General features: G+C 37.2%; 1 protein-coding gene across 7 annotated transcripts in view; it reads left to right on the plus strand.

Annotated features, from left to right (window-relative positions):
• Positions 1 to 24,978, plus strand: part of TFDP2 (transcription factor Dp-2) — a 175,494-nt gene that overhangs the window by 16,395 nt on the left and 134,121 nt on the right. The window contains exon 2 of one of the 7 annotated variants that reach the window (XM_059163887.1): positions 18,725 to 18,859. The exons of the other annotated variants lie outside the window; for them this stretch is intronic. The gene's annotated coding sequence lies outside the window, so the exon portion shown is untranslated. The remainder of the gene's footprint in view (positions 1 to 18,724; positions 18,860 to 24,978) is intronic. 7 annotated transcript variants of the gene reach the window in all.

A 24,978-nucleotide genomic window follows, 5' to 3' on the forward strand; every position in this document is an offset into this window, starting at 1 on the left:
AATTTGTTGATGAAATTTTATATACCTTTACTGACTTTTCTTTTTTGTCTATTTGGCTCATCATTACTAAGAGATATGTGTTAAAATCTTCTTGTATAATGGTAGGTTTCTCAGCTTCTACTTGTATGTTTGTAATTTTTTGCCTTAACATTTGTAGACTACGTTATAAAATACTTTCAAATTTAGAATATTTGTCTTCCTGCTGAAAAGAACCTTTAATCATATCCTCTTTATCCTCTGTAATGCTCTTATACAGACCATTTGTCTATTTATAGAGTCACACTGTCTTTCTGATTTTGTTCTGTTACTTTCTCTGAAGGTATGTTTTTGATACGTTTCTTGCAAAGAACAGTTGGATTTTGTTGTTTATTTTAAGCCTGATGTGTCAAGTCTTTTAACTAATGAGTTTATTTATGAATTTATATTTATTTTTACTATCTCTGTATACTGCTTTTTCAGTGCTGCTTGTTTTTAGATGTATTTTTAGAGGTGGGGGAAGAGCAGAGGGAAAAGGAGAATCTCAAGCAGACTCTGCAGAACTTTGAGAACCATGCAGGGCTCAACCCCACAACCTCAAGAACATGACCTTAGCTGAAACAAAGAGTTGGGACACCCATTTGACAGAGCCACCCAGGTGCCCCTCATTCTGTGCTGCTTCTGTTCTTTCCTGTGTGCTTTTGATGATTGTTTTATACTTTCAGTGGTTGTCTTTATATTTTTAGGGATTATATTTAATTTAACCCAATATTTCCTAAATAACACCAGGCCCATAGAATTCTTTAATTCTGATCAAGCTTTTCCCTTCTCACAGTATTTTTGTCCAGGCTATATTTCCTCCTGTTTTCTGTCCCCCATTTTTCATTTTCTAAAATTATTCAGTATAGCTACTGTACAGATGATGTTCATTTATATATACTCATTTCTTTTTAATTCTTTTCCTCTTTCTTTTGCATTTTCAGTTTAGTTTCCATTTTCCTGAATTATATTTTTTGAATGTCTCTTTATTGAATGTCTATAAAGGTAAACCAATGGAAGATGTGTTTATTTCACCCTTATTTTGAAAAATAGTTTAAAATTCTAGCTTGCTATTATTTTCCCTTACTTGGCACCTTAAAAATTTACTTCACAGTGTTTTTGCTTTTAATGTTGTCTAGAAGTCCTCTGCAGTCTAGTTGTCTTTCCTTTGTTTTTCTCTCTGATTTTTCTCGTTTTTTTTTTTTATAATTGTGGTCAGGTACATATAACATAAAGTTTATGATCTTAGCCATTTTTAAAAATATTTTATTTATTCATTTGACAGACGGAGATCACAAGTAGGCAGAGAGGCAGGCCTGCTGAGCAGAGAGCCTGACACAGCACTCAATCCCAGGACCCTGAGATCATGACATGAGCTGAAGGCAGAGGCTTTAACCCACTGAGCCACCCAGGTGCCCCTGATCTTAGCCATTTTTAAGTGTACAGTTAGTTCAGTGTTAAGTATATTCATACTGTTGTGCTACAATCACCACCATCTCCAGAACTCTGTTCATTTTGAAAAACTGAAACTCTTTTCTCATTAAACAGTATCTCCCCCTTCTCCCCTCCCCTTCGCCCCCAACAACCTCTATTCTACTTTTATGATTTTGACTACTTTGAATAGTCATGTAAGTCCTGTAAGTAGAATCATACAGTGTATGTCTTTTGTGACTGGCTTATTTCACTTGGTGTAGTTTTCAAGGTTCATACATGTTGTAGCACGTGACAGAATTTCCTTCTTTTTAAAGGCTGAATAATATTCCATCATAGCAATCTGCCACAATTTGCTTGACCATTTATCTTTTGATGGACACTTGGGTTACTTCCAAATTTTAGCTACTTTGAATGCTGCTGTGAGCATGGGTATGCAAATATCTTTGTGAGACTCTCCTTTCAGTTTTTTTGAGTATATACCCAGAAGTGGAATTGCTGGATCATATAATCTTACTTCTCTTTTTTTGAGGAACTTCCATACCGTTTTCCAGAGACCACTTTGTATTCCTACCAGTAGTGCAGAAGAGTTCCAGTTTTGTTTTTTGGGTTTTTTTTTACATCCTCACAATACTTTCTGTGTTGTTTCCTTTTTTTTTTTTTTAAGTGGTCACCCTAATGGGTGGAGGGTGGTACCTCACCATGGTTTTATTTTGCATTTCTTTAATGATTAGTGATGTTGAGTGTCCTTTCATGTGCTTGACAATTTTTATATCTTCTTTGGAGGTCTGTACAAGTCCTTTGTTCATTTTTGAATCAGATTGTTTTTTAGTTGTTGCGTTTTAGGTGTTCTCCATATATTTTGGGTTTTGATCATATATTTATATGATTTACAGATATTTTCTCCCATTCTGGGGATGGCCATTTTACTTTGCAGATAATGTTTTTTGATGCATGAAATTAAAATTTTTCCCTTAAACCTTATTGCTTTTTTCTTTCTTTTTTTTTTTTTTTTTTTTTTTTTGCTTATACTTTTGATATGATTATCTGCCTGCTCTTAAGATCTCTTTCTTTTTAATGTTTTGTGGAGTCTAGGTGAATGGTTTTTGTTTTGTTTTGTTTTTAATTGGAGGTCATTGTGATATCTGAATCTGAGTCTTTTTAAATCTTTTTATTCTCCTGATTCCTATAATCCAGAGCTAGAGGGAGACATTTTCTTGTCTTTTCTTAAATGTTGGTTGATTTTCCCCTCTCCCTAGTCCATCCTTTCATTGAGAATGTATGGAAGGGGGTGGGGAGCCTCAATTCCAACTCTTAACTTCATATAATTCTCAAGGCCTTGTCTGTTGTCACTGTAGAGCCATTAAAAGCTGAGTTTTGGTTAATGTTGAAAAATTCCTCCATGGCGGCTGAAAGCTTTGGTTTTTTGTGAGCTCAGTGTTTGAGAGAATATTTAATTTCTCCATTTCTAGATATTTTGTTAAGATAAAGTTTACAGATCATTTATTTCACCGTGTTGCTAGAAACAGAAATGTCATACTTTTGTATAGTTTCTTTCCTTTTTTCCTTTTCTGTAATTCTTTTGTAGTTGGGCATTCTGGATTGGTGATCTAATTTTTAACTTTTTGCTCTACTTTGTGTTGTGGAAGGTTTCCGACCTATCTTTAAAAAAAAAAAAAAAAAAAGAGGGGTTCTGGGTGGCTCTGTCGGTTAATTGTCTGCCTTCTGCTCAGGTCATGATCTCAGGGTTCTGGAATTGAGCCCCAGGTTGGGGGTGGGGTGGGTCCTTGTTCAGTGGGGAGCCTGCTTCTCTCTGTCCTCTGCCTGACACTCCCCCTGCTTGTCCTTGTGCCCGCTCTTTCTGTCAAATAAATAAAATATTTTTTAAAAGCTTTAAAAAATAAAAATTAAAAATATTTGACTTATTTATTGGTGAAGAGTGAGCAAGCATGAAGGAACACACAGAGGGAGAGGGAGACTTCCTGCTGAGGAGCTGCATGCAGGAGGGCTCCTAGGACCCTGAGATCATGACCTGAGGCAAAGACAGGCACTTCACTGAGCCACCCAGGCACTGCTCTACCTACCTTTATTTTGCTTTTTTTCTCTTTCCCTCTCTGCCCTTCCTTCTTTTCCTTTTTTCCCCTTTTTTCTTTTATACTTTTTATTAATTTGTTCTACTGTTGTTTTGTTAATTTGGTCTTTCATTGCACATTCAAGGCTTTTCTCAATTGTTCAGTAAACTTTGGCCATCTGTTCAGATTAAAGAGTGAGGCAGTAAAAAAAGCTGAGTAAAAAACTCTATGGCGAGTTGTTTACTGCAAATTTTACACAGTGTGATTGAATGATTGCAGGTCTTTTCTCTTGGGTCAGATTCCCCATGGAGGAGTGTGCTTGATTGGCCTCTGTTCTGAAGCTGATTTGGAGGATAGAGCTGGGTCCACTGTTCAGTATATAAATCTTCATTTAGCCTCTTTGTGTTAGGATATGACACACAACCTTGTGTGGACCTGCTTTCTACATCCTGTCTGATTTAGTGTTAAGAATATAAACACTTATCTCTTGCTAGGGGGCAGGAGAAGAAGTTTCTTGGCTACATGGTAGGATTTCTGAGTATTTCTTACTCAAACTTTTGACCAGTATTCCTGTTTTCAGCCCCAAGCCAGACTCTTACCTTCAGATGTCTCCAATTCTTGAGCATTTCTGTTGTTTCTTACTGGTTTTACACCTCCACCGACCCTCACACACACAGGTTTGGCTTGTCTGTTTTACCAAGCCAGTTACTATTCATTCAAGCTAGCTTCAAAAAGCTTTATGTCTTTCATCAGCTATGGTCTCCTTTCATTATATATATATATATATAAATAAAGGTTTTTTGGATGGGCTTGTCCTTTTTTAGTCCTTTAGCGTCATTTTAGTGTAGTTTCAGAAGAAAACGAAAATAATCCTGTGTTCATAATTAACCATAAAAACCTTATAATAGGGGCACCTGGTGGTTCAGTGAGTTAAGTCTGCCTTTGGCTTGGGTTATGATCTCAGAGTCCTGGGATCCAGCCCCGCATCGGGCTCTCTGCGTGGCAGGGAGCCTGCTTTTCCCTCTCTCTCTGCTTGCTGCTCTGCCTACTTGTGATGTCTCTCTGTCAAATAAATAAATAAAATCTTAAAAAAAAAAAAAGACAAGAACCTTATAATATATTTCAGTTCTGTTATATGCACTTAAAAATAGTGTTGTTATAAATTCAGGAATTTCTTTATATTTCTTTTCCACTGTTTATTTCAGTTTCATATCATGGGTGAAGAGTAGAAGCATAGGTAAATAGAGGAGGGAATGCAGGAAGGCAAGGAGAGACCTAAGGAGGAAAATCAGGTTTGTTAAGAAGTAAGGTCAGAGACAGATACCTTGCTGAGTGAGACTTTAATGAGGTAATATCGCCATCTTCTGGCTTTTAAGAAACTGTTCTCTGATTTTGTCTAGGAATCCCAGATTTAGCTAGCTAACTTGGATTGAGTGTCATCAAATTTAGTGAATTTGGTCTTGTTTAGTTGTTCTCTGTCCTGCTGTAAAAAAAAAAGACTTTTCTTTATACAGGATTTGGTTACGATATAATAATTATGTCTTTTCAAGCTCCCTAAGGGAGGATTCTATCTAAAATACTATGAAAACCATACTCTGTTTCTCTATGGTGCAGATGATTATTTCTACTTACGAAAATGGAAGCATTGTTTCTTTGAAGGTAAATAGAGAGTTTTTAAAAGTTATTATATTACATAGGTAGTTTGTGTTCAAGGTGTAAAATACAAAATGTGTAAAGGGTATAAGTAGTCATCCTACTATTACTTAATACTGTAATCAAAGGAATGTGTTCTTTCCATTCAGCTGTATAGCCTGCCAGTCCCATTGCCTCAGAGATGGTCTTTTTCCAAAAATGGTAGTATACCACACATACTTCTCTATAACTTGGCCCTTTTCACTGTGAATACTTTACACTGGAGGTCATTCCATATCACAACCCCATGCGCTCCCTCATTCCTTTTTTTAGGCCATGATTTCTTCAACTCGTCTACTATTGGTAAACAGTTGGGGTTTGTCTTCTTTTTTTGCTATAGAAATGATACCATAGTGAGTATCCTTGTGTGTGTGTGTGTGTGTGTGTGTGTGTATACATATATATTTTTTTTATGTTACTCTATAGAAAAAAACTCAGGATATTTGCATTTACGATTTTCATTTATATGGTGAAACTACCTGCCAGAAAAATTGTACCTGTTTATTCTTGCACCAGCAAAGTATGAAAAAGTTTTTCTCCATTCTTTTCAATATAATATACTCAGTATAACCTATATATATATTTCAGTATAATAAATGATATATAATATCGATATAATATTTTTGATCCTGTATATTACAACTTTATTTGTATTTCTCTTATGAGAGAGGTTGAACTGTTTTTTAATGTTTTTTGTTTGTATTTTGTTTATTTTATTTTATTTTTTAAAAATATTTATTTATTTGACAAACAGATATCACAAGTAGGCAGAGAGGCAGGTGGAGAGAGAGGAGGAAGCAGGCTCCCTGCCGAGCAGAGAGCCTGATGCGGGGCTCGATCCCAGGACCCTGAGATCATGACCTGAGCTGAAGGCAGAGGCTTTGACCCACTGAGCCACCCAGGCGTCCCTGTTTTTTATGTTTAAAAGCCATTTGTGTTTTTTGTTTTATACCCTTTGGCCATTTTTATTTTTAAGTCTCTTGGTGTTCTGTTTATTTACAGGAGCTTTCATAATATAGAAATTAACTTTTTTCTGTAATGTGAATTTCAGATACTTTTTGCCAGTTGACTTTTCCTATGACTTGCATTGTGGTGTTGTAAGTGATGTTATAAAATGATACATGTATATATGTTGCAATCATATCAGTTTCATATCAGTTTTTTTCTTTAATGACTTCTGGGTTTGGGTTCATAGTTAGAAAAGTTCTGCACACATGGAGATTATAATACCCAACGCCCCTGGAATTTATTTTTAATAAGGTGAACATTGTAGTTCTGATTTTTTTCAGATGATTACTCAATTATTTCTTATCTCAACACTATTTATTCAATAATCCACCTAAACTACTTATACCCCACTGATTTGAAGTGTCAATTTTGATACACATGCGGTTTCTATAAAGAAATAAAGGGGCACGTGGGTGGCCCAGTTTGTTAAGCGTGGGACTCTTGGTTTCAGCTCAGGTCAGGATCTCAGAGTTGTGACATCAAGCTCTGCATTGGGTTCCACACTCAGCACTGGATCTGCTTGAGATTCTTTCCCAGTTCCTCTCCCTGCCATTCTACTCCCCCTCAGACTTGTTCACATGTACATGCATGCTCTTTCTCTTTAAAAAAATAAATCTTTAAGAAAAGGAAGAGAGAGAAATAGGGGCACCTGGGTGGCTCAGTCAGTTAAGCGGCTGCTTTCCGCTCAGGTCATGATCTCATGGTCCTGGGATTGAGTCCTGTATGGGGCTTTCGGCTCAACTGGGAGTCCGCTTGTCCCTCTCCCTCTGCCCTAATTGTGTGCGTGCACGCTTGTGCTCTCTCTCTCAAATAAATAAATAAATGAATAAAATCTTTAAAAAAAGAAATCCATAAGGATTTGAATCTATTCTTAGACTTGTTTTTCTCTGTCAAACTATGCCTTTTCATTTATAGTGTATAATATTTTAATAATTGTTACACTTTTAAGCCACCTGGGATCCCGTAATTATAACTTTATAACTTTTTTTAAATAATTGAGTGAGGCCATTCCTTACTTTATGTTTCCAGAATTTGTATGGATATTCTTGCTCACTTTTTCATATAACTTTTTTTTTTGGCTCATCCCCTACTTTATTAAATTTTATCATGTTAAAATACACACAGAAGTTAAAATTTTAACCATTTTTAAATATATACTTTAGTGGTATTAAGTACATCTATAATGTTGTGCAACCACCACCACCCATATTCATAACTCTTTTTCATCTTATAAAACTGAAACTCAGTACGTGTTAATAATTCCTCATTCCCGTCCCCTACCTTCACCCCAGCCCCTGGCAATAACCACTCTACTTTCTTTCTCTGTGATTTTGACTACTCTAAGTACTTTACATAAAGTATAATCACACAGTACTTGTCTGTAAACACATATATGTACTTCTTAAAATTATGTTTTTTGTTTTAATTCCAATATTGGTAGCATACAGTGTTCTTTTAGTTTCAGGTGCACAATATTGTGATGGAACAATTCTATACATTACTTAGTATTCATCGTGTTAAGTGTAGTCTTTAATCCCCATCACTTATATCATCCTCTCCTCCCTCCTGTTAACTATAAGTTTGTTTTCTGCAGTTAAGAGTCTGTTTCTTTACAAATCAAAACCACAGTGAAATACCACCTCACACCAGTCAGAATGGCTAAAATTAACCAGTCAGGAAACAACAGGTGTTGGTAAGGGTGTGGAGAAAGGGAAACCCTCCTGTATTCTTAGTGGGAATGCAAGCTGGTGCAGCCACTCTAGAAAACAGATGGAGCTTCCTCAAAGAGTTGAAAATAGAGCTACCCTATGACCCAGCAATTACACTACTGGGTATATACCCTAAAGATACAAATGTAGTGATCCAAAGGGGCACATGCACCCAAATGTTTATAGCAGCGATGTCCACAAAAGCCAAACTAAGGAAAGAGTCTACATGTCCATCAACAGATGAATGGATAAAGATGTGGTGTATATGTACAATGAAATACTACGCAGCCATAAAAAACCTCAAATCTTGCCATTTGTAATGATGTGGATAGAACTAGAGAGTATTATGCTAAGCAAAATAAGTCAATCTGAGAAGGACAATTATATGATCTCTCTGATATGAGGATTTGAGACGCAGGGCAGGGGTTCGTGGGGTAAGGGAGGGAAAAATGAAACAAGATGGGACCGGGGAGGGAAACAAACCATAAGAGACTCTTAATCTCAGGAAACAAACTGAGGGCTGCTGAGGGGTGGGAAGGAATATGGTGGCTGGGTGATGGACATTGGGGAGGGTATGTGCTATGGTGAATGCTGTGAAATGTGTAAGACTGATGATTCACAGACCTGTACCCCTGATACAAATTCATTATATGTTAATTTTTTTAAAAAGTCTGTTTCTTGTTTTGTGTCTCTACCTTTTTTTTTTTTAACCTTTGCTCATTAGCTTTGTTTCTTAAATTCCTGATGTAAGTGAAATTGTATGGTATTTATGTTTCTCTGATTTATTTTGCTTAGGATTATACTCTCTAGCTCCATCCATGTTGTTGCAAATGGGAAGACTTCATTATTTTTCATGGCTGAATAACACTCCACTGTATGTATGTGTGTGTGTGTGTGTGTGTAGTGTATATATATATTTATCTTACATGTTTATATTTATCTGTTGATGGATACTTGAGCTCCTTCCATAATTTCGTGATTGGAAATAATGCAGTAAACATAAGGGTACATGTATCCTTTGAATTAGTGTTTTTGTATTATGGTAAATATTCAGTATTCCGATTCCTGGATAGTCAGGTAGTTATATTTTTAACTTTTTGAGGAACCTCCATACTGTTTTCAGTACAGTGGTTGTACAGTTTGTGTTCCCACCAACAGGGTTCCTTTCTCCACATCCTTTTTTTTTTTTTTTAAAGATTTTATTTATTAGACACAGAGAGAGAGAGAGAAAGAGATCACAAGTAGACGGAGAGGCAGGCAGAGAAAGAAGGGGAAGCAGATTCCTGCTGAGCAGAGAACGCAATGCAGGGCTCAAGCCCAGGACCCTGAGATCATGACCTGAGCTTAAGGCAGAGGCTTAACCCACTGAGCCACCCAGGTGTCTCCTTTCTCTACATTCTTGCCATCATTTGTTCTTTCTTGTGTTTTTATTTTAGTCATTCTGACAGATGTGAGGTGATAATCTCACTGTAGGTTTGTGGGGTTTTTTAGTTTTTTTTTTTTTTTTTTTAATTGTAGTTTTGATTTGCATTTCCCTGGTGATGTATGATGTTGAGCATCTTTTCATGTGTCAGTTTCCCATCTGTATGTCTTCTTTGGAGAAATGTCTATTCATTTCTTCTACTCATTTTTTTTTTTTAAAGATTTTATTTATTTATTTGACAGAGAGAAATCACAAGTAGGCAGAGAGGCAGGCAGAGAGAGAGAGAGGAGGAAGCAGGCTCCCTGCTGAGCAGAGAGCCCGATGCGGGACTCGATCCCAGGACCCTGAGATCATGACCTGAGCCGAAGGCAGCGGTTTAACCCACTGAGCCACCCAGGCGCCCCTCTTCTACTCATTTTTTAATTGGATTATTTGTTTTGGGGATGTTGAGTAATGTCAGTTCTTTATATACTTTGGATACTAACCCTTTATTGCATATGTTCTGTGTAAATATCTTCTTATTCAGTCCTCTCAAATAGATTGCCATTTAGTTTTGTTGATTGTTTCCTTTGCTGTGCAGAAGCTTTTTATTTTGTAGTACCAATAGTTTATTTTTGCTTTTATTTCCCTTGTCTGAGGAGACATGTCTAGAAAAATGTTGCTATGACCATTGTCAAAGAAATTACTTCCTGTGCTCTCTTCTAGGATTTTTATGGTTTCAGTTCTCCATTTATGTCTTTAATCCATTTTGAATTTATTTTTGTGTGTGATGTAAGAAAGTGATCTAGTTTCATTGTTTTGCATGTAACTGTCCAGTTTTCCCAATACCACTTGTTGAAGAGACCGTCTTTTTCCCATTACATATTCCTTCCTCCTTTGTCAAAGAATAATTGTGCCAGTACCATATTGTTTTCATTTCTCACAACTTTGTAATATAACTTGAAGTCTGGAGTTGTGACACCTCAAGTTTTGTTTTGTTTTGTTTTTTCAAAATTGCTTTGGCTATTCAGGATCTTTTGTGGTTCCATACAAATTTTAGGATTATTTGTTCTAGCTCTGCGAAAGATGTTGTTGGTATTTTGATAGGGATTACATTAAATGTGTAGATTTCTTTGGGTAGTGTGGACATTTTAACAGTATTTGTTATTATTTATTATTTAACAATATTTTTCTTCCAATCCATGAAGCATGGAATGTCTTTCCACTTCTTAGTGTTGTCTTCAATTCCTTTCATCAGTGTTTTATAATTTTCAGAGTACAGGTCTTTCACTTCCATGGTTAAGTTTATTACTAGGTATTTTATTATTTTTGGTGCAATTGTAAATGAGATTGTTTTCTTAATTTCTCCTTCTGCTGCCTCTTTGTTAGTGCATAGAAAAGCAACATATTTCTGTACATTGATTTTGTATTCTGAGACTTTACCAAATTCATTTATCAAGTTCTCGTAGTTTTTTGGTGGTCTTTAGGATTTTCGATATATAGTATCATGTCATTTGCAAATAGTGAAAGTTTTCATCTTCATTACCAATTTAGATGCCTTTTATATCTTTTTGTTGTCTGATTGCTGTGGCTAGGACTTCCAGTGTTATGTTGAGTAACAGTTGTGAGAGTGGACATCATTGTCTTATTCCTGACCTTAGGGGAAAAGCTATCAGTTTATCCCCATTGAATATGATGATTGTTACAGGTTTTTCATATAGGCCTTTATTATGTTGAGGTATTTTTCCTCTAAACCTACTTTGTTGAGGATTTTTATTATGAATGAATATTATACTTTGTCAATTTTTTTGCATCTATTGAGATGACCATATGGTTTTATCTTTTCTTTTATTGATGTATCTCATTGAGTGATTTGCAGATATTGGACCACCCTTGCATCCAGGGAATAAATCTCACAGGATTGTGGTGAACAATTTTTTTAATGTGTTGTTGAATTTGGTTTATTAGAATATTGTTGAGGGTTTTTTGCATCTGTTCATCAGAGATATTGGCCTATAGTCTTCTTTTTTTTGTGGTGTTTTTATCTTGTTTGGTATCAGGATTATGCTGGCCCCATAGAATGATATTGGAAGATTCCCATCCTCTTATTTTTGGGGGCATAGTTTGAGAGTAAGTTTGGTTTTTTTTGGGGGGGTGGGTAGAGGGAGAGAGAATCTTAAGCAGGCTTTACGCCAACCATGGAGCCCAATTCAGGGCTCGATCTCACAACCTGAGATCATGACCCCAGCTGAAATCAAGAGCTGGACGCTTAACTGACTGTGCCACTCAGGTGTTCCAAGAAGAATAAGTATTAACTCTTCTTTAAATGTTTGCCAGAATTCGCCTGTGAAGCTGTCTGGTGCTTCTGTTTGTTTGGAGTTTTTTGATTACTGACTCAGTTTACTGCTGGTAATTAGTCTGTTCAAATTTTCTGTTTCTTCCTGCTTCAGTTTTGGTAGGTTGTGTGTTTCTAGGAATTTATCCATTTCTTTTAGGTTGTCCAATTTGTTGGCATATGATTTTTCATGATATTCTCTTAGAACTGTTTTTATTTCTGTGGTGTTAGTTATTTCTTCTTTTTCATTTGTGAATTTTTGAGCTCTCTCTCTCTCTTTTTTATGACTCTAGCTAGAGGTCAATCAATTTTGTCGATATTTTAAGAGAACCAGCTCCTGGTTTCAATGATCTATTGTTTTTTTAGTTTCTATATCATTTATTTTTGCTCTGATCTTTTTTATTTCCTTCTTTTGGCTAGTTTTAGGTTTTGCTTGTTCTTTTTCTTGCTTTTTTAGGTGTAAGATTACTTGATTGTTTATTTGAGTCTTTTCTGGCTTCTTGAAGTAGGCCTGTATTGCTATAAACTTACCTTTTAGAACTGCTTTTGCTGCATCCCACAGATTTTGGACCATTGTGTTTTCATTTTCATTTGTTTCCATGTAATTTTGATTTCTTGGTTGACCTACTCGTCGTTTAGTAGCATGTATCTTATGTTTGTTTGTTTTAAGTAAGCTCTCTACTCAGTGTGAGCCTTGAACTCATGACCCTGAGATCAAGAGTTGTATGCTGTATTCACTGAACTAACCAGGCGCCCCAGTAGCACGTTATTTAACCTTCATGTACTTTTGCTCTTTGCAGATTTTTTTTTTTTGAGGTTAATTTCTAATTTCACAGCATTGAGGTAAAAAAAGATGCATTTATCACTTAAATCTTTCTAAATTTGTTGAGACTTGTTTTGTGGCCTAATATGTGATCTATTCTGGAGAATGCTGTATGTGCACTTGAAAAGAATGTGTGTTCTGCTGTATTAGGATGGAGTGTTCTGAATATATCTGTTAAATCCATCTGGTTCAATGTGTCATTCAAAGCCACTGTTTCCTTGTTGATTTTCTATTTGGATGGTTGCTCTGTTGATGTAAGTGGAGTATTCAGGTCCCTTCTATTATTCTATTCTTATGATAGTTTTGTTAATGTTTGTTGTTAATGGTTTTGTGTATTTTGGTACTCTCATTTTGGGTGCATAAATATTTATAATTATTACATCTTTTTGTTGGATTGTTTCCTTTATTATATTGTGTCTTTCTTTGTCTCTTCTTACGGTCTTTGTTTTAAAGTCTATGTTGTCCAGTATAAGTATTGCTATCTTGGCTTTGTTTTGATATCATTTGCATAATAAATGTTTCTCCATCCCTTCACTTTTTCTAAAAATAATTAAAAAAAAATTTTATAAACATATAATATATTATTAGCCCCAGGGATACAGGACTGTGAATCACCAGGTTTACACACTTCACAGCACTCACCATAGCACATACCCTCCCCAGTGTCCATAACCCCACCATCCTCTCCCTCCCCCCTCCCCCCAGTAACCCTCAGTTTGTTTTGTGAGATTAAGAGTCTTATGGTTTGGGGCGCCTGGGTGGCTCAGTGGGTTAAAGCCTCTGCCTTCGGCTCAGGTCATGATCCTGGGGTCCTGGGATCGAGCCCCACATCGGGCTCTCTGCTCAGCGGGGAGCCTGCTTCCTCCTCTCTCTCTGCTTGCCTCTCTGCCTACCTGTGATCTCTGTCTGTCAAATAAATAAATAAAATCTTTAAAAAAAAAAAAAGAGTCTTATGGTTTGTCTCCCTCCTGATCCCATCTTGTTTCATTTATTCTTTTCCTACCCCCCAAACCTCCCACATTGCTTCGCCACTTCCTCATATCAGGGAGATCATATGATAGTTGTCTTTCTCTGATTGACTTATTTCGCTAAGCATAATACCCTGTAGTTCCATCCATGTTGTTGCAGATGGCAAGTTTTCATTTCTTTTGATGGCTGCATAGTATTCCATTTTGTATATATACCACATCTTCTTTATCCATTTATCTGTTGATGGACATCTAGGTTCTTTCCATAGTTTAGCTATTGTGGACATTGCTGCTATCAGCATTCAGGTGCACATGCCCTTTGGATCACTACATTTGTATCTTTAGGGTAAAAACCCATAGTGCAATTGCTGGGTTGTAGGGTAGCTCTATTTTCAACTTTTTGAGGAACCTCCATGCTGTTTTCCAGAGTGGTTGCACCAGCTTGCATTTCCACCAACAGTATAGGAGTGTTCCCTTTCTCCACATCCTCGCCAGCATCTGTCATTTCCTGACTTGTTAATTTTAGCTATTCTGACTGGTGTGAGGTGATATCTCATTGTGCTTTTGATTTGTATTTCTCTGATGCCGAGTGATGCAGCACACTTTTTCATGTGTCTGTTAGCTATCTGTCATCCCCTCACTTTTAATCTACAGGTGTCTCTAAGACTGAAAAGAGTATCTTGTGGGCAGAATTTTTTTTTTAATTTTTTATTTTTTATAAACATATATTTTTATCCCCAGGGGTACAGGTCTGTGAATCACCAGGTAGAATTTTTTTTTTTTTAATCCACTCTGTCACTCTGACTTTTGATTAGAATATTTAGTCCATTCATATTCAAAGTAATTATAAGCATTTTTGACATTTTGTTACTTGTTTTGTGGTTGTTTTTATGGTTTCTCTCTGTTCCTTCTCTTGCTCTTTCATGGTGTCCTGACTATCTTTAGTGATATAATTGGATTCCTTTCTCTTTATTCTTTGTGTATCTATTACTGGTTTTTGATTTATGGTTATCATTAGGTTTGTATAGAATATATTTTGCATATAGCAGTCTGTATTTTTTTTTTAAAGATTTTATTTATTTATTTGACAGAGAGAGATCACAAGTAGATGGAGAGGCAGGCAGAGACAGAGAGAGAGAGGGAAGCAGGCTCCCTGCCAAGCAGAGAGCCCAATGCGGGACTCGACCCCAGGACCCCAAGATCATGACCCGAGTCGAAGGCAGCGGCTCAACCCACTGAGCCACCCATGCGCCCTATAGCAGTCTGTATTAAGTTGATGGTCATTCAAGTTTGAACTCATTCTTTACTCCTGTCTCCTCCATGTTTTTCAAATATGGTATCATATTTGACATCCTTTTATTTTGTGAATCCCTTGATTAATTTTTACAGGTATACTTTTTTTTTTAAACTTCTTTTGTGATCCCTACTTTCCATACTCTCACTTAACGGTCTTTCCTTTCCACTTAAAGAGCCCCCTTTAATTTCTTCTAGGGCTGGTCTAGTGATCATAAATTCTTTTAGTTTTTGTTTGGGAAACTCATTGTCTATCCTTCTGTTCTGAATGGTAGTCTTGCTGGACAGAATATTCTTGGCTGCACATTTTTCCTTTTCAGCCCCTTGAATATATCATGCCACTCTCTTCTGGTCTGCAGAGTTTTTGCTAAAAAATCTTCTGATAGCCTTATCATGCTGCCATTGTATGTAACTGTTCTTTTCTCTTACTGCTTTTAATATTTCATCTTTATCACTACTTTTTGCATTTTAATAACTATATATGTTGGTGTGGACCTCCTAGGGTTGATTTTGCTGGGGGCATTGTTGTGCCTCCTGGATCTAGATACCTGTTTCCTTCCTCATATTAGGGAAGTTTTCAGCTATTATTTCTTCAAATAAATGTTCTGCCCCCTTTTCTTTCTCTTCTTGTTCTGGGCTCCCTATAATGTGAATGTTACTGCACTTGATGGAGTCATTGAGTTCCTTGAGACTATTCTCAGTTTGTGGTTTTTTTTTTTCCCACTCAGTCACTCAACTTGATTGCTTTTCATTACTTAGTCTTCCAGGTCATTAATTTGTTCCTCTGCTTTCATCAGGTATTTTTAATTTCATTTGTTGTGTTCTTCATCTCTTACTGGTTCTTTTTTATCTCCTTGTTAAGGGTCTCACTGATGTTTTCCACCCTTTTCTCAAGTCTGGTGAGTATTTTTATAATCATTACTTTCAGTTCTCTATCAGGCATATTACCTCTTCATGTTTTGTTTAGGTCTTTTGCTGTGGTTTTTGTCCTGTTCTTTCATTTGGAACATATTCCTTTGTTTCCTCATTTTGCCTCCCTCTGTTTGTCTGTTTCTCTGTTAGGAAAGTGAGCTGTATCTCCTGCTCTTGGAGGTTATTCACATAAAGAAGACATCCTGTAATGCCCTGCTGTACAGTTTCCCTGTTCCCCAGGACCTGGTGCTTCAGGGAGCATCTCATATGTTCATTGCTTATGACCTGCTAGTGTGCCCTGGCTTCTTTTTCCTTCAGTCCAGTCATCTTCAGAGGTTCCTTTTGCCTGTTGTGGGCAGTGTTTGGTCTTGACCAGGGTAGGATGTGTTCTAGTAAGGTGTGCTCTGGTCTGCTTGCAAAATGAAACCTGCTGTTGCTGCCACTAATACTGAGGCCCTGTAAAATGCTCAGTTTGGAGACATGGTGTTGGCAGGCTTTGCAACGGTCTTATGGCAGAGGAGACCCGCAGTGCCCGGACTGAGGCAAGCATGACTGGGAAGGGCAGATCATCTAAGCACATGGGAGTGAGGCTTGGTGTAAGCAAATTAGATAGTGAGTGTTAGCAATGAGCTGGTTCCTGCCTATGGCCATTGTGTTTATACTGGGAGACGGGGGAGAGAAATGGAGCCTGCTGGTTCCTTTGTTCTTGGAGAGGTCTCCCTGCATCCTGCCTCTGCTGGACTTGGTCTGAGATGAGTAAATAACTCCTTCCTGTCTGCCTCAGGAATTTTTCAAACTGTTGCTTCTATGCTGTATTTCTGCAAGCTGTTTGTCACTGTCTCTTTAAGCATAGGGACTTAACTTCTTTAGCTCTTAGAGCTCTCCCAGAACCGAGCCCACTGATTTTTCAAGTTTCAGACTTTAAGTCCCACTGGTTTAAGAACTCATGAAATTTGGCCCCTCTCACTTTCAAAGCCAAATGTTGTGGCTCAGTGGGTTAAAGCCTCTGTCTTCGGCTCAGGTCATGATCTCAGGGTCCTGGGATGGAGCCCAGCATTGGGCTCTCTGCTCAATGGGGAGCCTGTCCCCCTCCCCAGCCCTCCTCTCTGCCTGCCTCTCTGCCTGTTTGTGATCTCTGTCTGTCAAATAAATAAATAAATATGTAATCTTAAAAAAAAAAAAAACTGCACCAAATGTTACGGGGAATCATCTTCCTTGTGTAGGCTCCCTAGTGTGACAGTCTTTTTTTTTTTTTTTTTTTGCCCTTCTTTGCACTGCCAGCTCTTTCCCTACTGCACATAGCCCTGGTCTTTTCTCCCATATTGCGTCTCCATTCTTCCTCCCTTCTTTGATGTGGCCTCTACTCTACTTTTAGTTTGTAGTTTGTTCTGCCAGTCTTTGGGTTATTTTTTGGGTTATTTATGTTGATGTGAGCGTTATCTAGTTCTGTCTGTGGGATGAGGCAAGCTTTGGGTCCTCCTCCTCCACTATCTTCCCAGCCTCCAGTAGTAGTCTTTTTTTGACTGGCTTATTTTGCTTAGCATAATACCCTCAAGACTCATCCATGTTGTAGCACATGTCAGAAATTTCTTTCCTTTTAAAGGTTGAATATTATTCCATTGTATGGAATTTTTCTTAATCATTCATCCATTGATGGATACGAATTGCTTCCATGTTTTAGCTACTGTGGATAATGCTGCTGTGAACATGGGTGTGCAAATACCTCTTCAAAACCCTGCTTTCAGTTCTTCTGGGTATACGTAGCAGTGGAATTTCTGGATCATATGGAAATTCTATTTTTAATTTTTAACTTTTTGAGGGGCATCCATATTGCTTTTTATAGTGGCTGTATCATTTTATATTCCTATCAGTAGGGCACAGGTTCCATTTTCTTCATATCCTTGTCAGTACTTATTTTCTGTTTTCCTGGTAGTAGTCATCCTAATGGGTATGAAGTGGTATCTTAGGTAGTTTTGGTTTACATTTCTCTAATGGTTAATGATATTGAGCATATATCACTTGCTTATTGGGCATTTGTATATCTTCTGGAGAAATGTCCATTCAAGTCCTTTGCCCATTTTTTAATAGAAATGGTTTTTGTTGTTGCTATTGTTGTTGAGTTTCAGGAGTTCTCTGTGATTTTTGGATATTAGTTTCCTGTCAGACGTATGATTTCCAAATATTTTCTCCCAACCTATGGGATGTTTTTTTACTCTGTGGATAGTGTGTTTTGATGCACAAATTTGAAAACTTATGCATACAGATTCCATGTTCTTTTCTTTTTGCCTATACCTTTGGTGTCATATCCAAGAAGTCTATGCCAGATCAATTCCATGCATCTTTTGCCCTATAATTTCTTCTGAGTTTTATGGTTTTAAGTCTTACATTTCATATTAACTGTTGAATGAATTGATCTAATTAAAAAGAAAAAATAATTTTATTGTTATTCATTGTATTTGTCAGTTTGGGGGCAGTTGATGCTGGTATGATTGCATTTTGTTGTTCAAGATCTTGGCATTTTTTTTTACATTTTTAAAAGAAATTTCTGTATATTTCTTGCTGAGTTTCTTACCTTTTTTGGTCATTGCTACTGTAAATAGGGTAATTTTTTCCCATTACTCCTCTTAAATAGTTGTTATCAGAAGACATAGTTTTACGTACCAGAAAATTGCTGAATTCTGAGTATGAATTTTGTAATCAGCCTTGTCTGGAAATACTTTCCTGGTTTGAAAGAGCTTGATTCTCTTGGGGCTTCTCTGTAAACAGTCATATCTAAGTATGATAATATTACCTCATCAGTTCTAATTTTACATACTTCTATCATTCTTTTGCATAATTGCATTGGCTGGTATCTGCCTGTAGAACAATGTTATGTAATAATGGTGAGTAGTGATAATTGACATTCTTTCTTATTTTTTTCTTTAACTGGACTGTTTCTTGAATGACACTTAATGAAAAATACATCCATAGATGCTGAAAGGGCATTTGGTAAAATTCTATGTGCATTCTTCGTAAAATATAATTTCAATTTAAGTAATTGTAATTTTCCTTTTTTTTTTTTAAGGATTTATTTATTTGACCGAGAGAGAGGGGGAAGCAGGCTCCCTGCTGAGCAGAGCCCTGATGTGGGTCTCAATCCCAGGACCCTGAGATCATGACCTGAGCTGAAGGCAGAGCCTTAACCCACTGAGCCACCCAGGTGCCCCTTGTCATTTTCTTTTTATTAAGTATTTATAACAAGAATTTAGGAAGACTATTTTTTTTAAAAGATTTTATTTATTTATTTGACAGAGAGATGACAAGCAGGCAGAGAGAGGAGGAAGCAGGCTCCCTGCTGAGCAGAGAGCACGATGCAGGGCTCAATCCCAGGACCCTGAGACCATGACCCAAGCTGAAGGCAGCGGCCTTAACGCACTGAGCCACCCAGGCACCCCTAGGAAGACTATTTTATAATGAATATATAATATATTTTAACATCTTTAAAAGCCTGTCTTAGCTTTTGGTTAAAAAGCACTACTATTTAAATTAATTATTAATAAATAAGTAAAAATATAATTTTTCTTTTTGTTAAAACTTATCTATAAAAGAGTATGGGCCCCATTGCCAGTTAGATGGGCAACACTTTGACAATTTTATTTTTTTCTATGGTAATTAGTCCACTTAGATCATCTCATTTTTCTGGAGGCAAATTTGGTAACTTATATCTTATTGGAAAATCATCCATTTTTTTTCAGGTTCTCAATTTATTTGCTCCAGGCTGAACAAAATAGCTCTTAAATTTTTTTTTTTCTAAAGATTTTATTTATTTATTTGACAGAGAGAAATCACAAGTAGATGGAGAGGCAGGCAGAGAGAGAGAGAGGGAAGCAGGCTCTCCGCTGAGCAGAGAGCCCGATGCGGGACTCGATCCCAGGACTCTGAGATCATGACCTGAGCCGAAGGCAGCGGCTTAACCCACTGAGCCACCCAGGTGCCCCAGCTCTTAAAATTTTTAAATTCCTTCTGCTTCTGTGGTATTTTTTCTCTTTAATCCTTTCATACGCTGCGTATTTGTGTTTTCTCTCTTTTTTTCTTGATTAAGTTTGTAAGTGTTTTATTGGTTTATTGTTTGAAAAGACACAGATGTGGTTACTATTTTTCTTTTCTTTCTTTTTTTGACTTAAATGTTTGAGATATACAAGTAAATAAGTATATGGAATGATAAAATTAATCCCCTTTATAACCTATAACTCTCCTTATACAGTCCAACATAATGTTGAAGGCTTCTCTATTCCCCAACTTAAAAAGAACCTTTGTTCTTTTGCACGGAGAGGCGAAATTTGGTATCTGTAATTCTTGTGTGCTTCTTATATTTTTATTTTTATTTTTTAAGTTTTATTTATTCACTTGAGAGAACACACAAGAGTCGCAGGAGGGTGGGGGGTGGTGTGACTCCCTGCAGAGCAGGGAGCCTGTTGCAGGGCTTGATCCCAGGACCCTGGGATCATGACTCTGAGCCAAAGACAGACACTTAACTCACTGAGCCACCCAGGCAGCCCTTATATTTTTATTCTTAAGTGTACATTTTTAAGTGATATTAGTGACTTATATATGTCACTTTGAAAGGTATATAAATACATTACATTTACAAGCTTTAACTGTGTTGTGGCATGTGTTTAATTAATTTTCACTGCTGTAGAATTATAGTGGATACTCTAGTACTCTGCCCAGATCTGCTCTTCATAACTGAGTACTGGCACTTTCTTACCTGAGGTTAGGCTTGCTCTCAGAGGAATCCTATGAGAACTGACTGGGTGCTGCAGGGATATGAGAAGCGACCCAGGGGCTTCTGGGTGGCTCAGTTGGTTAAGCGTCTGCCTTCAGCTGAGGTCATGATCCCAGACTCCTGGGATCGAGACCTATGTCAGGCTCCTTGCTCAGTGGGGAGCCTGCTCCCTCTCCCTCTGCAGGGTTCCCCCCACCCCCCCCACCCCCGCCTTGGGCGCTCTCATCCTCTCTCGTGCTCTCTGTCTCTGTCACATAAATAAATAAAATCTAGAAAATAAAAAAATTTTTTAAGCAAAGATTAAAAACAAAGAAGAAGCAGCAGTAACCCAACTTGCCTCCATTTGGGACAGCTCTGAAGGGCATCCCAGCCCAAGTTCCATGTAATATCAGCTAAGGCCCCAGGTGTACCCTCACTGAGTCAGTTTCTCCTCATTCCCTTTTCATGTCTTTTTCATCCTTATACTTGTGTCTCATATGAGCACTCCCTGGGAAGCTTCCTGAATGCTAGACTCCCTCTCTCTTTCTCAAAAAAAAAAAAAAAAGAATATAAGATAGTTGGAATTTTCTGCATTTTCTTTTTGGTGGATATTCAGTTGTATAAATACCATTTATTAAATCAATCCTGATAAAGCACAAATACAGTATATTATGTATCTTATAATGCCACATACTATTTATCATTACTATGTGCATTCTGTTGTATTTACTGTGGTTCGCTATATGTTCTCTTTGCGTTTTTTTTTTTTTTAAAGATTTTATTTATTTATTTGACATAGAGAGACACAGTGAGAGAGGGAACACAAACAGGGGGAGTGGGAGAGGGAGAAGCAGGCTTCTTGCTGAGCAGGGAGCCTGATGTGTGCAGGACTTGATCCCAGGACCCTGGGATCATGACCTGAGCTGAAGCAGACTCTTTTTTTTTTTTAAGATTTTATTTATTTATTTGACAGACAGATCACAAGTAGGCAGAGAGGCAGGCAGAGAGAGAGTAGGGGAAGCAGGCTTTCTGCAGAGAGCCCAATGTGGGGCTCCATCCCAGGTCCCTGAGATCATGACCTGAGCCAAAAGCAGAGGCTTTAACCCACTGAGCCATCCAGGTGCCCCTGAAGGCAGACTCTTAACAACTGAGCCATCCAGGCGCTCCCCTCTTTGCTTTTTTTAAGCATCTCTTTTGGTATTTAGGAAGGTTTATATATTTTTTTTCCAGGGGACGATACAGATATTTTTTTTTAGGCGGTCTGTATTTTTATTCTACTAGTACCATTAATACTTTTTATAGTGACTTTTGTCTCCTTTTTTTAAACTTAACTTTTTACAATCAGTTTTAAATGATATTCTTTGATGTGTACGTATTAACTATATATAACAATCAATAATCCTTATTTTCCTCCTTTTCTCTCGTGGCTTGTTCCACCTTTTAGTTGTATTCTCTTTATACTTTGTCAAAGCAGGTACTTTTACATGTTGTTCTTCACTCTATGATCCCAGTCTTGTTTTAGTGTTACCTCTACAATTGAATATATAAAATGCTCACTGGTAGTCCTCTTGAAAAATTTTCTAGGCATGTTTTGGCTAGATGAAGCTCATCCTTTAATAGATTGCCCAGAAAGGACACACATCTATAGTATTCCCTGGGTTCCACCATATCCAAACTTTTTTTCCTGAGTTATTGATAGAATTGGCATATAACAGTACATGAGTTTAAAGTGTACAACTTAATGATTTGATACATGTATATATTGCAAAATAATGACCACAATAGGTTTAATTAATATTTATCACCTCGTGTAGTTAATACAAATTTTTTTCTTATTATTAGAACTTTTATTTTTATTTTTTAAGATTTTATTTATTTGACAGACTGAGATCACAAGTAGGCAGTGAGGCAGGCAGAGAGAGAGGGAAGCAGGCTCCTTGCTGAGCAGAGGGCCCGATGCGGGGCTCGATCCCAGGACCCTGAGATCATGACCTGAGCCGAAGGCAGAGGCTTAACCCACTGAGCCACCCAGGTGTCCCTTCTTATTAGAACTTCTAAAAATTTACTCTTTTCGCAACTTTCAGATATGCAATACTGCATTGTTAACTATGGCCACTATGCTATACATTACATCCCCATAACTTATAACGGAAAGTTTGTACCTTTTGACCAGCTTCTCTCAGTTCACGCCCAACCCCACCACCCCCTGCCTCTGGCAACCACCAATCTTTTCTGTCTCTGTGAGTTGAGGTTTTTTAGATTCCACACAGAAGTGAGGTTATATAGTATTTGTTTTCTCTCTGATTTATTTCTCTTACTATAATGCCCTCAAGGTCATCCATGTTGTTACAGATGGCAGGATTTCCTTCTTTGTCTAAGTCTGAATAATATTCCACCCCCTCTCAGTATTTACCTCATTTTCTTTATCCATTCATCTGTTGATAGACATTTAGATTGTTTCTGACCATGTCTTGGTTATTGTGAATAATGCTCTAGTGAACATCAGGCTGCAGATACCTGTTTGAGATAATGATTTTAGTGATTTAATTTCCTTTGGATATATATCCAGAAGTGAGATTGCTAGATCATATGGTAGTTCTAATTTTAATTTTTTGAGGAACTGCCATACTCTTTTCCATAGTGGCTGCACCAATTTACATTCCCACCAACAGTGCACAAGCGTTCTTTTCTCCACATTCATGCCAACACTCATCTCTTGTGTCTTTGATGACAGTCTTTCTGAATGTTGTGAGGTGATCTCTCGAGGTTTTGATTTGCATTTCCCTGCTGATTAGTGATGTTGAGCAGCTTTTCATGTGTCTGTTGACCATCTGTATGTCTTCTTTGGGAAAGTGTCTATTTAGTTCCTCTTCCCATTTTAAAATCAGAGTTTTTGCTTTTGAGCTATATGATTTTTTTAATACATTTTGGATATTAACCCTTTATCATACATATAATTTTCAAATATTTTCTCCCACTTAGTAGGTTGGCTTTTCATTTTGTTGATGGCTGCTTTTGCTGTGCAGAGCTTTTTAGTTTGATATAGTCCCACTTGTTTGTGTTTGCTTTTGTTGCCTTTGCCCTTGGTGTCAAGTTAAAAAAAAAAATCATTCCCAAGACCATCGTCAAGGAGCATACCCCCAAAACAGTTTTTTGATGTCCTGGAAACTTGAAGTACACAGCTTAGCAGGATATAATATCCTTGGTTTATATTTTCTTTCCTGAAGTTTCTTGAAAATACTATTCTACTATTATCTTGCTCTATATGTTGTTTTTGAGAAATCTGTTGCTAGTCTAATTCCTTACCTTTACCTTTACCTTTGTGAATTGTTTTTTCTGTTTGCCTGGAAGCCCTGAAGTTTTGTTTTTTGTTTTTTGTTTTTTTGTCTTTAAACAGTTTTACTGGGCTATGTGTCACAGTCAATCATTCTGGGTCAGTTTTCTTAAGTATCTGGTAGGCCTTTTTAACATGTAGATTAAGCCCTTTTATTTCCGGGAAGTTTCCTTATGTTATAATTTTAATATTAGTGCTGTTCCATTGTTTTGATTTTCTTCATTAGGGGCACCAATAATACTAATGTTCCTTTCCTGTTACCCATTTCATTCAGCCAGTTTCTCTCTGACCCTTTTGCTTCTTTCTTTATGTCATTTTCATTCTCTTTATCATTTTCCTCCTTTTCTTCACCATCCTTTATTGTGTTTTCATTAAAATCTATTCTCTCTCAGGGTCTTTGGTCTTTTATTCTGTTTCTTTCTTTTTTTTTTTTTTTTTAAGATTTGTTTATTTTAGGGAAAGAGAGCACAAGAAGGGGGAGGGACAGAGGAAGGAGGGAAAGGATCTCAAGCAGACTACCCGCTGAGCATGGAGCCCAACATGGGGCTCGATCTCATGACCTGAGATCACAACCTGAGCCAAAACCAAGAGTCAGACACCTAACCAACTGAGCTGAGCCACCTAGGTGACTGTTTATTCCATTTCTTTATGGCATTCCATCAACTCTGTTTAAATTTCTTTCTCTTTTTTTGGTCCATTTTTATTCTTTGTTTTTGTCTTTTTGACTTAAAGTTTTTTTCTGCAAATTTTTGTTTGAGGGTATTTATGGTTCTCAAGATTTTTTTTTTTTTTTTTTTTAATTTGACAGAGAGAGAGAGAGGGATGACAAGTAGGCAGAGAGGCAGGCAGAGAGACAGAGGGGAAAGCAGGCTCCCTGCTTCTGAGCAGAGAGCCTGATGCGGGACTTGATCCCAGGACCCTGAGATCATGACCTGATCTGAAGGCAGAGGCTTAACCCACTGAGCCACTCAGGCGTCCCTGTTTGAGGGTATTTAAATCAATATGAAGTGAGTGTTAGTTTTCCCTGGCTCCATGGTCCATTTTGGGAGAGAAAACTATCAATAGCAAACATTCCATTTGTATTTTTCTGATTTTTGCAGTACTTTTGTATGCATATAGTTTGCTTTTGCTGTTGTGTCTCTGCATTCTGTGGACAAAGTTTTAGAGTTTTAGAGAGTTCTTCTGTCACTCTTCCCTCCTCTATTCAGTTTCTTATATGAATTTATGGGTTTGGTGGTGA

The sequence above is a fragment of the Mustela lutreola genome, chromosome 2 (genome assembly GCF_030435805.1).
Source record: "Mustela lutreola isolate mMusLut2 chromosome 2, mMusLut2.pri, whole genome shotgun sequence".
NCBI lineage: Eukaryota > Metazoa > Chordata > Mammalia > Carnivora > Mustelidae > Mustela > Mustela lutreola.